Genomic DNA, 14,609 nt, shown 5'->3' on the forward strand with positions numbered 1-14,609 from the left:
TGTAAAAAAAGTTGAGGGTGAAACATTCTCCACAAAAGTATATATGAAAAGAATATCTGTTGTGCAACCAAATCCAACAGCATCGCATATGCTCCTGCCTCTTATATAAGAAGCGCTAATCTCACCCCCCCACACCACACTCATTAATTAATTTTCCTTTTTCGTCAAAATGCACATATTTTGGCTCATTATGTTGTTTAGAAGGTATAAATTCTAATTAAGTTAAAAAAAGGTTGCAGTTTAAATTTGATATTTGGCTACTATGCACCCACAAGGATGAAATAAATATACAAGAACATGACAAACAATGTGTAAACACAGAAACAGAGTATATGACATCTGATTGTGAAAATTATATTTTAGAAGAGAAAACATGTAAACGTGTAAAGATCTGGCAGATTATTAGTGCAATCGACCAACAAAATGTGATATTTAATTGGATAACTCTCCCTTCATAATCGTTAAAGTTCCGAGATCTGGAGTTCTCGTTTATATGTCCTGCAGGGTCACTAGTAGTAGTTGGATTGAAATCTTAGCATCTCGGCTCATCTATTTCTTATTAAATATATGTTATATTCAAAAAAAATATTTTTTATGTTTGTAAAAAAAACTATTTTATATTTACAATTTTTTTTTTATTTTAACCGAGCCAGGCTCCACTTAAGAAATTGCAACGAATCTGCATTCATTTGTCAGTACTCTATATTCACCTTCCTTGATCTCTTATGGGATTGAACCGAGCAAACTCCTCTTTCAATCCGGATGCAGTCGCAAAGTGTTTCCCATCCTCCCCCTTGGCTTGGATATTCAAAATGATTCCCATCCAAGGCCAAATGAAACGCTCCTCCTGAGCATCCTTTTTGAAACGTTTGGATGATAGAGCAGATCTTGAAAATGAAGGTGTAACTGAAGGTGTAGACTTCTCTACGAAATCCAACTGCAAGAACTTGGCGAGGGCCCAATGCCTCGCGGTTTCCTTCAATCTCTTGTTGGAGTTTCCAACTCATGTTGCATGCTGAAGAAGATCTTTGTATCTGTAATCCTGTTTCTTCCTCTCAAGGTAGTAGGGACACCTAAGGAAGGCATAAGAGCTCCTGGTGAAAACTTTCTTCTCCTTCAATTGCTCATATAGCTTCTCCACCCGCTCTTTGATTTTCCCCTCACTAAAATCACTGTAATCATCTGAGCCATAAGACATCCCCTCCTACGCAAAGCAGATCACCGAACAAAAAAACCAAAACGGACCAACAAAATTGGAAAAAAAGTTGAGGGTGGAACATTCTCCACAAAAGTATATATGAAAAGAATATCTGTTGTGCAACCAAATCCAACAGCATCGCATATGCTCCTCCCTCTTATAGAAGAAGCGCTTGTCTCACCCCCCCCGCACCACACTCATTCATTAATTTTCCTTTTCCGTCAAAATGCACATATTTTGGCTCATTATGCTCTTTAAAAGGTGTAAATTCTAATTAAGTTCAAAAAAGGTTGCAGTTTAAATTTGATATTTGGCTACTATGCACCCACAAGGATGAAATAAAGATACTAGAACATGACTAACAACGTGTAAACACAGAAACATAGTATATGACATCTGATTGTGAAAATTATATTATAGAAGAGAAAACGTGTAAACGTGTAAACGTGTAAAGATCTGGCAGATTATTAGTGCAATCGACCAACAAAATGTGGTATTTAATTGGATAACTCTCCCTTCATAATCGTTAAAGTTCCTAGATCTGGAGTTCTCGTTTATATGTCCTGCAGGGTCACTAGTAGTAGTTGGATTGAAATCTTAGCATCTCTGCTCATCTATTTCTTATTAAATATATTTTATATTCAAAAAAAATATTTTTTATGTTTGTAAAAAAAACTATTTTATATTTACATTTTTTTTTTATTTTAACCGAGCCAGGCTCCACTTAAGAAATTGCAACAAATCTGCATTCATTTGTCAGTATTCTATATTCACCTTCCTTGATCTCTTATGGGATTGAACCGAGCAAACTCCTCTTTCAATCCGTATGTAGTCGCATAGTGTTTCCCATCCCCCCCTTGGCTTGGATATTCAAAACGATTCCCATCCAAGGCCAAATGAAACGCTCCTCCTGAGCATCCTTTTTGAAACGTTTGGATGATAGAGCAGATCTTGAAAATGAAGGTGTAACTGAAGGTGCAGACGTCTCTATGAAATCCAACTGCAAGAACTTGGCGAGGGCCCGATGCCTCGCGGTTTCCATCAATCTCTTGTTGGAGTTTCCAACTCATGTTGCATGCTGAAGAAGATCTTTGTATCTGTAATCCTGTTTCTTCCTCTCAAGGTAGTAGGGGCACCTAAGGAAGGCATAAGAGCTCCTGGTGAAAACTTTCTTCTCCTTCAATTGCTCATATAGCTTCTCCACCCGCTCTTTGATTTTCCCCTCACTAAAATCACTGTAATCATTTGAGCCATACGACATCCCCTCCTACGCAAAGCAGATCACCGAACAAAAAAACCAAAACGGACCAACAAAATTGGAAAAAAAGTTGAGGGTGGAACATTCTCCACAAAAGTATATATGAAAAGAATATCTGTTGTGCAACCAAATCCAACAGCATCGCATATGCTCCTCCCTCTTATATAAGAAGCGCTAGTCTCACCCCCCCCACACCACACTCATTAATTAATTTTCTTTTTCCGTCAAAATGCACATATTTTGGCTCATTATGCTCTTTAAAAGGTGTAAATTCTAATTAAGTTCAAAAAAGGTTGCAGTTTAAATTTGATATTTGGCTACTATCCACCCACAAGGATGAAATAAATATACTAGAACATGACTAACAACGTGTAAACATAGAAACAGAGTATATGACATCTGATTGTGAAAATTATATTTTAGAAGAAAAAACGTGTAAACGTGTAAAGATCTGACAGATTATTAGTGCAATCGACCAACAAAATGTGGTATTTAATTGGATAACTCTCCCTTCATAATCGTTAAAGTTCCTAGATCTGGAGTTCTCGTTTATATGTCCTACAGGGTCACTAGTAGTAGTTGGATTGAAATCTTATCATCTTGGCTCATCTATTTCTTATTAAATATATGTTATATTCAAAAAAAATATTTTTTATGTTTGTAAAAAAAACTATTTTATATTTACAATTTTATTTTTTATTTTAACCGAGCCAGGCTCCACTTAAGAAATTGCAACGAATCTGCATTCATTTGTCAGTATTCTATATTCACCTTCCTTGATCTCTTATGGGATTGAACTGAGCAAACTCCTCTTTCGATCTGGATGCAGCCGCAAAGTGTTTCCCATCCTTCCCCTTGGCCTGGATATTCACAACAATTCCCATCCAAGGCCAAACGAAACACTCCTTCTGAGCATCCTTTTTGAAACGTTTGGATGATAGAGCAGATCTCAAAAATGAAGGTGTAACGGAAGGTGCAGTCTTCTCTTCGAAATCCAACTGCAAGAACTTGGCCAGTGTGCGATGCCTCGCGGTTTCCTTCAATCTCTTGTTGGAGTTTCCAACTCATGTTGCATGCTGAAGAAGATCTTTGTATCTGTAATCCTGTTTCTTCCTCCCAAGGCAATAGAGGCACCTAAGGAAGGCATAAGAGCTCTTGGTGAAGACATTCTTCTCCTTCAATTACTCATATAGCTTCTCCACTCGCTCTTTGATTTCCCCCTCACTAAAATCACTGTAATCATCTGAGCCAGACGACATCCCCTCCTACGCAAAGCAGATTTCCTAACAAGAAAACCAAAACTGACCAACAAAATTGATGACCGTGACAATGATTTACAACAAACTTTAAAACCCAAACTAGGGAAAACAAGCCGAGGGTGGAACATTCCCCACAAAAGCATATATGAACAGAACATCTCTTGTGCAACAAAATCCAACAGCATGGCATATGCTCCTCCATCTTATATAAGAAGCGCTAGTCTCAACCCCCCCAAACCACATTGATTAATTAATTTTCCTTCTCCGTCAAAACGCACATATTTCGGTTCATTATGCTCTTTAAAAGGTGTAAATTCTAATTCAGTTCAAAAAAGGTTGCAGTTTACATTTGATATTTGGCTACTATGCGCTCACAAGAATGAAATAAATATTCTAGAACATGACTAACAACATGTTAATACAGAAACAAAGTATATGACATCTGAATGCGAAAATTATATTTTAAAAGAGGAAACGTGTAATCGTCTAAAAATCTGGCAGATTATTAGTACAATCGACTAACAAAATGTGGTATTTAATTGGGTAGCTCTCCCTTCATAATCGTTAAAGTTCCTAGATCTGGAGTTCTCGTTTATATGTCCTGCAGGGTCACTAGTAGCAGTTGGATTGAAATCTTAGCATCTCGGCTCATCTAAGCTACACATATCAGAAAATTTGGTATGCATGTCGTTCTTGTACCATACAAATTACCAGCTCCTCCTGCACATTTCAATAGTAGAGTCATCTACTTCCTTTCCTATACTTCGCCATTTTTGCTCAGGATGAATCTTGGAAAATTTAAACTACAAAATTACTCAAGGAAAGTAAAAAGTCAAGAAGAAATCTTTAAACACAAACATGTAAAAATAAATTACAAATATCACGAAATCAAATCCCATAAGTTGGTGACACAATAGAAACATATCCCGATGCTTGTGATTATACACTCGTGAACTAATGTCTAAACAAGCCCGGTGGAAGCCTGCTTTCACTGTTCGCCTTTTGAAGAAAAGGGGGGAAGAAGACATCCTTATGGAGGCAAGAATAAATGCGTCCCAATGCAGAACTTCGCTGCCAAATAGTCGAATTCAATCTTGCTTTCACGCGAAAGCTTTTCCAAATGCTGCTCATGGTCCAGCACATGTAAAATTTTGAAGTCTTGGGGATCCTCATGGTACAGGACCTTGAGGATCAAATTGAAGGTATAGTGTTATATCTCACGGTCCAACATGTCCTAACTTTTAACTTTTAAGTTACGCTGTTTAACATACGAAAACATTCTCACATTTTTAACATAGGGACATCTTTTTTGCAATTTTATTGGTTGAAAGTTCTCTAAGTTTTACTTTTGCCCTTATAGGGGAGGATTTTGCATCTAATTAGTAGGAAAATTTTGATAATTTATTTCTCATACCACATCTAATTTAGAGGGATGGCATATAACCCACTGGGTCCCAACAAGCTTGGGATGGAAATTAGATGCAATTGAAGAGAATTATTTTGTAGGAAAAGGGAGGTTAATTTGATAGTGCCCCTTAAAATATTAAAACATTAAGATTATTGAACTAGTGCCCCACCAGCTAAAATTTCTGGGTCCACTAGTGGTGTTTGGGTTACACTTTAAAACCAGTGTTGAAGTCAAAACTCGATATTTGGATGCGGATAAAACCTGGTTTCATAAAAAAAAGGAGTGAAAAAACTCGTCCCTTTTATGTTATCCAAAAATCAGGTTTTAGATGTGTCACCTTATAAATCAAAAAACAAAGTTTCGAAACTCATTAAAAAAATTGGTTTACATAAAATCTAGTTTTTACAAAGCTATAGGCAGACTTTGTCCTAGCGTGTTAGGAAAGATTTGCCATTTCTCTGTCAGGCCTCGTTTGTTTCCATCAAGGAACTCACTTTTCCTGTATAGGGACACACGATGGTTCACCTAGTCAGGTGAGAAATGAAGTTTGTTCAGACAAGGTCCTTATGTCGCAATCAACTTTGTTTCTAAAATAGGTTCACCTAATAAGACCGTGGGTTTCACTTTCTCTAGCTCAGATTTTATCGACTTTTGGATTTTTGTTTCATTTCCTGGGTGTTTGGTTGTCTCATATTTTATATCCAAAATTTTTAATAAAGATCTGAATTAATTTTTTCGCTTGAAGAATGCAAAAACTACACTTGGTAAACACTATAATATATATATAGATATATATATACAAAATAGTTATCTTAAATATACAGATTATTGGAACCATGATCACTAGCTTCCTTGTTGCCCTGAAACCAATTCCGGTCCCTGTCTAGTAGAAACAAAAGATCGGAAAAAAAAAAACTAAAGAAACTTTAGGTAAAGTAACTTCACCTTTCTGTATCCGCTGCGTGCAGTTACAAGGGAGCCCCTCTCTATAATCCACACTATACATTAGTCAAGTTGAGATTCCTCTCCCTCTTGATCATCTGCTTCAGGAAAAGGTAATTCGCCATGGTCGCCAAGATGACGGCCCCAACAACTATAAAGGGAATGACCATCAGTGGAGTCTTTTTACTTCCAGAGCCCTATGTCATCAAGCAGCGATCACGTGATCCATCAATATGCATGCGGTGGATGAGGCCAGAGAACAACCCACGACAGATGCGCCTATCCCTGGTGAAGGCCACCAAGCTGGACTGTGTCATGACGATGATGAGAGAGCTGAGCAACACAACCACGTTGAAGGCCAGGAAGGCAGGGAAGAGAGGGCAGGTACTCAGGAACTGTCTTGGCTAACACAATGTTTGCTATAACAACTTGATATATGGGTCGTACAATTTGAAGGTTAATAACTAAAATACCTTTAATTTATATTAATTTTTTTTGTAAAGGTTAAATTGAAAATAAAAAATAAAAAAGTATGAAAAATATTTATTTTTAATAAATTACTTAAACGTCCTTCCCTCCTAAGTGGGCACCGGGCCGAGCTGCCGGCGGGTACCCGGTGGGCTCGAGTCTTGCTTCGGGCCCGATCGAGAGGCCTAGGTTTGTCCGATGGGACCCGATCTGGATGGTAACTTAAAAAAAAATTATTATTAATATATATTTTATTATAAAAAATATATATATTATTATTTAAACAAACTCCAGCAAGTTCTTTCAAGATCGAGCCAAACTCGATCTAAGGGTAGGCATCGGGCCGGGTCGATGTCTGAAACTCGGACCCATGCCTGATACCCAAAACAGGGGAAAGGGCTACGCCCGGCTTAGTTATAATAAAAAAATATTTTTTTAAAATACAAAATAAAATTTTGACTATAAAATTATTTTTTTTATTGTAAACGGGTCACCAGGACCCGATACCTAAATATCAGGCCGAGCTCGGGCCCATGCCCAAGCCAGAGTTTTGGGCCCCGCCGACACATCCCGACGCACATCCCTAGTTGAATTAGATATCCAACCAAACCGTTTCAAAAAAATCGAATATAGAAAAAAAACTTAATATTCAATTAAGAAATTGAATCAGATTCAATGATCCAAATATATGTCACTCAGTTTGAGGACTTATGGGGACTTATGGTTTCTATGTTAAATGGGTTTATAATAAATTGACATATATTTGACTCTCACAAAAACTGGAAAAATTTTGTATAGACCTTTGTCGTCTAACACCACCCCATGGGAGGCCATCAACTTCCAATGTTATAACAAAAAGCATTTTAAATAAATTATAAATTTTATACTAAGTTCATAAATACTAATTCAACACAAAATATGTTCTAATTGAAGTTTTATTTAAGAAAAATACTTATTTTTCTAGTATAAAAAAATTGGTGTCATAAGATCCATTTATTTTTTTTCTTAATTACAAGAAAAACATGTCAACCTCAAAAAAATGACTAACTTGGTGTATGATTCACTAATATATATATATATATATATATATATATATATATATATATATATATATATATATATATATATATATATATATGTTGGCCAATTGTACAAAAAATAACTTTAACAATCAATTTCTAATGGTCTGACCGGTTTTTGTCACTCACCTGGTGGTTTGGGATCCACTAATTGTGTGCAAAATAAAAATAAAAATAAAGTTCAACCAAAAGTTTGAGCCACCTAAGTGGTATCTACTAAATTTTTGCATTATTTGTACAAAAAAGAAAAAGAAAACAAGTTCTTGCAATTCCATTGACGAAAAGCTTAGGGAGTTGGTTAGTCGGGAAGCACCTTCTGCAGACAGAGCACTCATGGCAGCCCTGCCAACAGTCTTTCTTGGGAATGCTACGGCCCACCGTCACGGGGCGCTTCTGAACTGCACACCCACTAACATCAGAGCACTACATTTTGCATCGGCTGCTATGGCTGCCGAGTGCTTTGAACAAATGAAACCTGCGACATGTAAGAAATGCTGGGGCCCGATTGGGTGGCCCGAATTGGCCCATAACTTAAAAAATATATATATATTTATTAAATATAATTTATATTCAATAAAATTATTTTATATTTATAAAAAAATTATTTTACATTTATAATTCCTTTTATTATAACCCAACTAGGCTCCACTTCTGCATTCATTTGTCAGTATTCTATATTCACATTCCTTGATCGTAAGTCTTACGGGATTGAACCGAGCAAACTCCTCTTCTAATTTGGATGCAGTCACAAAGTGTTTCCCATCCTCCCAAGTGTCCGTTTTGAAACGTTTGGATGATGAAGCAGATCTTGGAAATGAAGGTGTAACGGAAGGTGCATGCTTCTCTATGAATCAAACTGCAAAAACTTGGCCAGTGCCCGATGCCTCGTTGTTTCCTTCAACCTCTTGTTGGAGTTTCCAACTCCTGTTGCATGCTTAAGAGGATCCTTGTATTTGTAATCATGTTTCTTCCTCCCAAGTCACTAGGGGCACCTAAGGAAACCATCAGAGCTCCTGGTGAAGACATTCTTTTCCTTTAATTCCTTATATAGCTTCGATTTCTTTCTCACTAAAATCACTGTAATCATTATGAACCAGACGACATCCCGTCCTACGCAATGGAGATCACCTAACAATAAAACCAAAATTGACCAATAAATTGATGATCATGACAATGATTTACAACAAACTTTAAAACCCAAACTAGGGAAAACAAGCCGAGGGCGGAACATTCCCCACAAAAGTATATATGAAGAGAACATCTATTGTGCAACCAAATCCAACGGCGTCCCATATGCTCCTCCCTCTTATATATGAAGCGCTAGTCTCATGCCCGTACTATAAACATTCGGTTCCTACTCTTATGTGTTCTAGTGATCTCCTGTCTTTAAGTTAGGATTTTTTTTTTCTTTCTTTCTACGAAAGAAGACCGATAATACGCTTAGATTTAAATTTTATAGCATGGAAATTCACAATGCAATACTCCAACGTAAACTCCATTACAAGTAGCCAAATTCATGGTTTTACTCCTTTTTCCTTTATTCCTTTAAATTTTTCAATAATCCGTAAACAAACTTGAAGGGCTTCAGTATTTAGTTCATAAGCTGTAGGGAACGGTATGGGATACAATTGGAATCAGATGTATACTTACCATTTCCGTTTTTTCAAATATCTATATATTTATATTCAAATATGAATTTTAATTCGGATAAAAAAAAAGAATCATATCCAAACCCAAAATATGAACTCATAATTCAAATTTGATCATAATTTGGTTTTTAAATTAACATCCAAACCCAACTTTTAGATCTAATCCAAACCATATTATTGGCATTCATTACAAGATGTTTATTCAAATTAACACTACTATCCTGACCACATCTGAATCTGAATTTGGTCAACATTTACTTAAATCTGACTTTAAATCCGATCGGATGTCATGTCTTATATCCAAAGGTGATATGAATTCATAATCAAATATCAAAATTTTTTTCAGTATCCAAATCTTTTCTTTTTATGTGGTCCGGTCATAATGATCGGGTACCGTTGGTCCGCAAAATGGAAATTTCTTTTCGCAATGCAGAAACTGAGTTTTGTAGGCTTTACTCTATTGATGCTCAAGTTCATGGTTCCAGCCCCTTAAGCGATGGATGAAAATTATTTTTCAAGAATAAGAAAATATGTTGATATGAGCCAATGCTTATACCGACACACCATACTAATGGTGGAGCAAGTTGATATATATATATATATATATATATATAATTTAAAAATAATAAAAATATTTTTTTAATATTACCAAGCCTAGATCGGGCCCTGGTGGGCGACCCGGGCCGGCCCATCGGGCTCGGACCAGGGCCCATTACGGGTGGTACCGGGCCGCGGCCTGCAGCCTTCCTAGCCGATTGTAAGAAGAGCTAAAGAAACATCTCCTCCTGTTCATAAGAAAAATTACTTAAATAGATATTCAAATTTAGTTTATTTTCTAATAGGGTCTTACATGTATGGAAACAATGTCTTGGAAGTGAAAAAACAACTAATATTTTTGTCAACAAAAGAAATGTTATCATTATTGGCGATAATTTTGCAACTAGTAAGGAGATGATATCTATAAAAATATAGAAACCAACAAAATAATAATTGCATCGCTATCAACAAAAAGAATCGCTATCAACAAAGAGATTCCTGAACCATAGTTGTAAAAAAAATTAAAGAGATATCTAAAGATTGTTGCACAGAGAGAGTATAAATATAATATCAAACACTATGATTATTAAGGCCAATGGTGGCCTTTTGTGATTGAAAACCATGTTAAATATCATGCTTTCATTATTTTTTAATTTTTATATATTTTTAACAACATACAAGTGTGTTGCATGTATTTTTTTATATTTTTTAGGAAAAGAAAACATGAATCTAAATGTGAAATGCTGGCAAAACTATGCTGATTTACCGGCCTTCATGAGGGTAACACATCGATAAAATTGAAGTTATACCGATGCGTTCGTCTGAAATTTTTTGCTGGCAAAAATTTCACCAACTCAAGCATGAGATTTTCTTTTAATACTTTCTCATATAAGCATCATCTTTGTTGCTTGGACCCCTTTTCAACTAGAATCACCTTTTCTTTTAATACTTTCTCATATAAGCATCATCTTTGTTTACAATTAAATGCTAAAGTAGCAACCATCTCTGTTGCTTTCCTTTTCTTTAATTGGGAAGCTGCAACACATAAACCTATGGAACTAAGAATAGACAGCTGAATTAAGCATGTCACTCCGACCCAACTTTTGGACTACACAACCGGCGGTGCATGCATTGACAGCAACACAGTGAATATTGAATAAATGGTAGTCGCTTTGCATCTTTTGCTTCACGTAAAAATTTTCCTATGATGCCGGGAACTGGTGTGAAGGGGGTACCTGTAAGCTCATAAATCAAAGACAGAGGACATCAAAGAGGAGAGACGGGGACCGAGTGGAGGACAATGGATGATGGAGGAGGTACCGAAGGAATGACCTTCTACTCAATCGAAGTCGTTTCCAACCTAAAAAAATGTACACCCATTTTTCGGCTTTTGATGCCCTATGATTTATTAAAACATGGCATCGTTTACGTCCATAAAAAATCTATTCACCTGGTAGCTGATGAATTTAAAAACCTTCGGTTTCAAAAGGACACGGCTTTTAATGGCACGAAATCTCTTAAAAACTTGTCAGGACTTTTTCTTCCTAAGCTTCTTTGCCTTTACAACAAAAAAGGCGGGACTTCCTAAACTTCTTTTCAAGTTAGTAATGCGCAAATATTGTTTGGAGGAGCAAATGCTGGTTCTCCTCTTCAGCCTCTCATAATTCTCTTCCCCATCTTTGGCGGACGCAGTACCGCTCTGGTTTGGCTTCGGCTTGCCTCCTTCTTGATGTTAATTGTTTATTAAGAGAGAGTATTACTGAAGGTAATGTTGAGAAGGAGAAGGGAGTATGTATCCCTGATATCTGGGGGCCCTGATATCCCGACTTCTCCTTTTTTTTTCTCCTTGCTTCCTCCGCTGGGTAGAGAGAGAGAAAATGGGGGTACGCCCCATGTTTAAGATTTTTCCTTTTCTATGTTGCACTTGTTTTTTAAATATAGTATACTGATTTATCTTACCGACAGCCTGCAGATTGTTTCGCTTTGGGTTTGGGTTCTGATTCCGATTGTTATAAACATTTATTAGAAACGAATGGTCTTTTCTTCTCTCCCTCTTTAGACCCTACTTATACATTTTACACTGAAAGTATAGTGTAAGGTATTGTTATACATTGGTAGTCGGAGTTGCTTCCTTTCGTTCTTTTCGAATCCATTGAAGTTTGAATCAACATCGACACGATGCCACCCAGCTTCCTTCATCCCCACCCAGCATTCATTCTGGCCGTTGTTTGGCAAACGATTGTCGTTTGTGTTAGATCTGAGAAGATTCATGGAAATGTAGATGGAAATAATCTTGAAAAGAAGACCAAGAAAAAAATTAAAAATATAAAAAACACGGGGAAAGAGAAGGCAGTCTCCGAGAGAGATCTATTTAAGCAAACGTTGGGAGAAGGGGATGGCCTTCCTATCCTTCTCCAATCTCTAAATTTGGGCCCCGTTGTTCTTGTCTGCCTTTTTTTCTTCAACATGGACCCGGCAGGAATTTGAAAGGAAAATGGAAAAAAGGGAGAAAAGAAAAAGAAGGAAATGAGGGTTGGAGATCGGACCACAAGATAAAAGGAGAAAAATGTTCTTGTACCCCCATTTTCTCTCTCTCTCTACCGCCTTCCAGAAGGAAGAGAAGGAAGCAATGAGAAAGAAAGGAGATGTCGCATTTCGGGAGATCAGGGCCCAGGGATACATGCTTCCTTCTCCTTCTCAACATTACCTTTAGTCATACTCTCTCTTAATAAACAATTAACATCTATAAAAGCCCGCTAAATCATTTGCATAACACTCTCCATTTTCTCTCTTAATAAACAATTAACATCTATAAAAGCCCGCTAAATCATTTGCATAACACTCTCCATTTTCACCTCCAAGACATACTTGAAAAATCCAAGAGATCATACATTTTAAATTTCAAATATAGGTATTTGATTACTAACAAGGATTTAAAATTATTTATTTAAAAATTCAAGAATTGCATTGTATATTCATAATTATTGATTTAAATCATCGGGAGAACGATCAATTTATTAGAATAGAAATTCACACACGACATAAACCTCTATTTTAAGGGAAACGACACATATAGAATTTAAAGACATAAGAAACTGAAGGTTTTCTTTCAAAAAAAACAATCAAAGAACAAGACACCACATAATCCATATAAACTTTTGGCCAATTTGAGTAAAGAAGGTATTATTCTACTTTGAGTTTGCTTTTCACAAAGTAGTAAAGCTTCAAATGGATTTCAGCAATGCATACAATATAATGCAAGGAACCCATTAAATGTTCAATTTGCCTAAATAATTACAAAAAATTCAATGAAAATTAAAGCAGCCAACAGCTTGAATGTTAGATCTCTAGTTCAACAATAGTACACAAGAAAGATATCTCTACTTCGACTGTTTTGTTGCCCATAGTCTACTTGACCTGCCTTTCATCTACAAGAAATGACCAACTCCACACACACCATGTTTCATCAATTAACTGGGCCTTGCAATGGCCAACTAAACCATGATGGACAACACTTCTGAACAGTTGAAATAATAACATAACATGGTTATTATTTATTTCTATGGCATAGAGCAACTTATTCATTGCATCAATACAGGCCTCCAAACAATATTTGCACATTACTAATTTGAAAAGAAGTTTAAAGGCAAAGAAGTTTAAGAAGAAAAAGTCCTGACAAGTTTTTAAAAGATTTCGTGCCACTAAAATGCCTTTTGTTACATTCATCGTTTCTTGGCATCAATATAGTTGATGACTAAAATATATTTAGTTCACATTGAAAAAGAATTTACTGAAAATCATACAATTAAAAATAAGAAAAAACTCACGCCCCAGTATAATTAATGATTGAAATATCCTTAATTCACAAAACTTTTTATAACATAAAATTGAAAAAAAAAAAATGGAAGACGGTCCTTTACAGGCTTACAGCGCCTGGTGGCCCGGCGTAGGTTTTGCCTGAACCTAAGTTTCTCAGAAGACAGCCTCGTAGACACGGCAGTATTCAGAAAACAATGGAATTCCTTCTCACTCTATGAATTCCATTCAAGCCCAAATAAGAAAGAAGGAAAATTTCCAGAAGATTCCAGTATTCAGTGAGCACAGCGCGACCGCGAAAGTAGAGTTTCAGGAAACGAACGTGACCAAGAAGAAACAGAGAGATAAAAGGCTGACGGCAAAAGAGAAATGGCACTCAGAGAGACAGCAAGGCGGGCGACAGTAACGGCACGGAACAGGACGAGGCCTTCAGAACGAGAGAAGAAGAAAAGGGACGAACACAACACGAATCCCAAAAGCCCGAAGGGCCTCTCAAGCGAACAGAGTAAGTTGGTAGCTCAGTCATCATCTCTGAGAACAGAAGGAGAAGGAGAAGGACAAAAACCATGAAAATTCGCTAAAACTAAACAGGCGCAGACTGACGGAGCAAGAAACTTTTGGCTGTGGGGCACTAGTACATAGTATGTGAGTTTTAATAACATTTTGACAGTCAAAAGTTACAACTGAATCGGTCCACACCTGTTGCATACGCTAAAATATCCCTAACCAAATGAAGTTAGCAAAAGAAATATGGGAAAACTTGGAATGAAGATGACTGCACACAATTGGAAGGCTTTTTACTTCCAAACAGTTATCGACAACTTTTTATTAAACTTGTCATAATCGAGGAAAGAATCCAAATGCTTTATTTCAAGAAAAGTCTAAAAAAAGTTGAGAGAAGAGAAGTTTGATTTGCTTGATTTGAGCAAGCCTGTGTACATCTACATACTCGCTGGCATATAATGATAATAAAAACAGTAAAAAACTTGCATAGC

The sequence above is a fragment of the Nymphaea colorata genome, chromosome 6 (genome assembly GCF_008831285.2).
Source record: "Nymphaea colorata isolate Beijing-Zhang1983 chromosome 6, ASM883128v2, whole genome shotgun sequence".
NCBI classification, from domain to species: domain Eukaryota; kingdom Viridiplantae; phylum Streptophyta; class Magnoliopsida; order Nymphaeales; family Nymphaeaceae; genus Nymphaea; species Nymphaea colorata.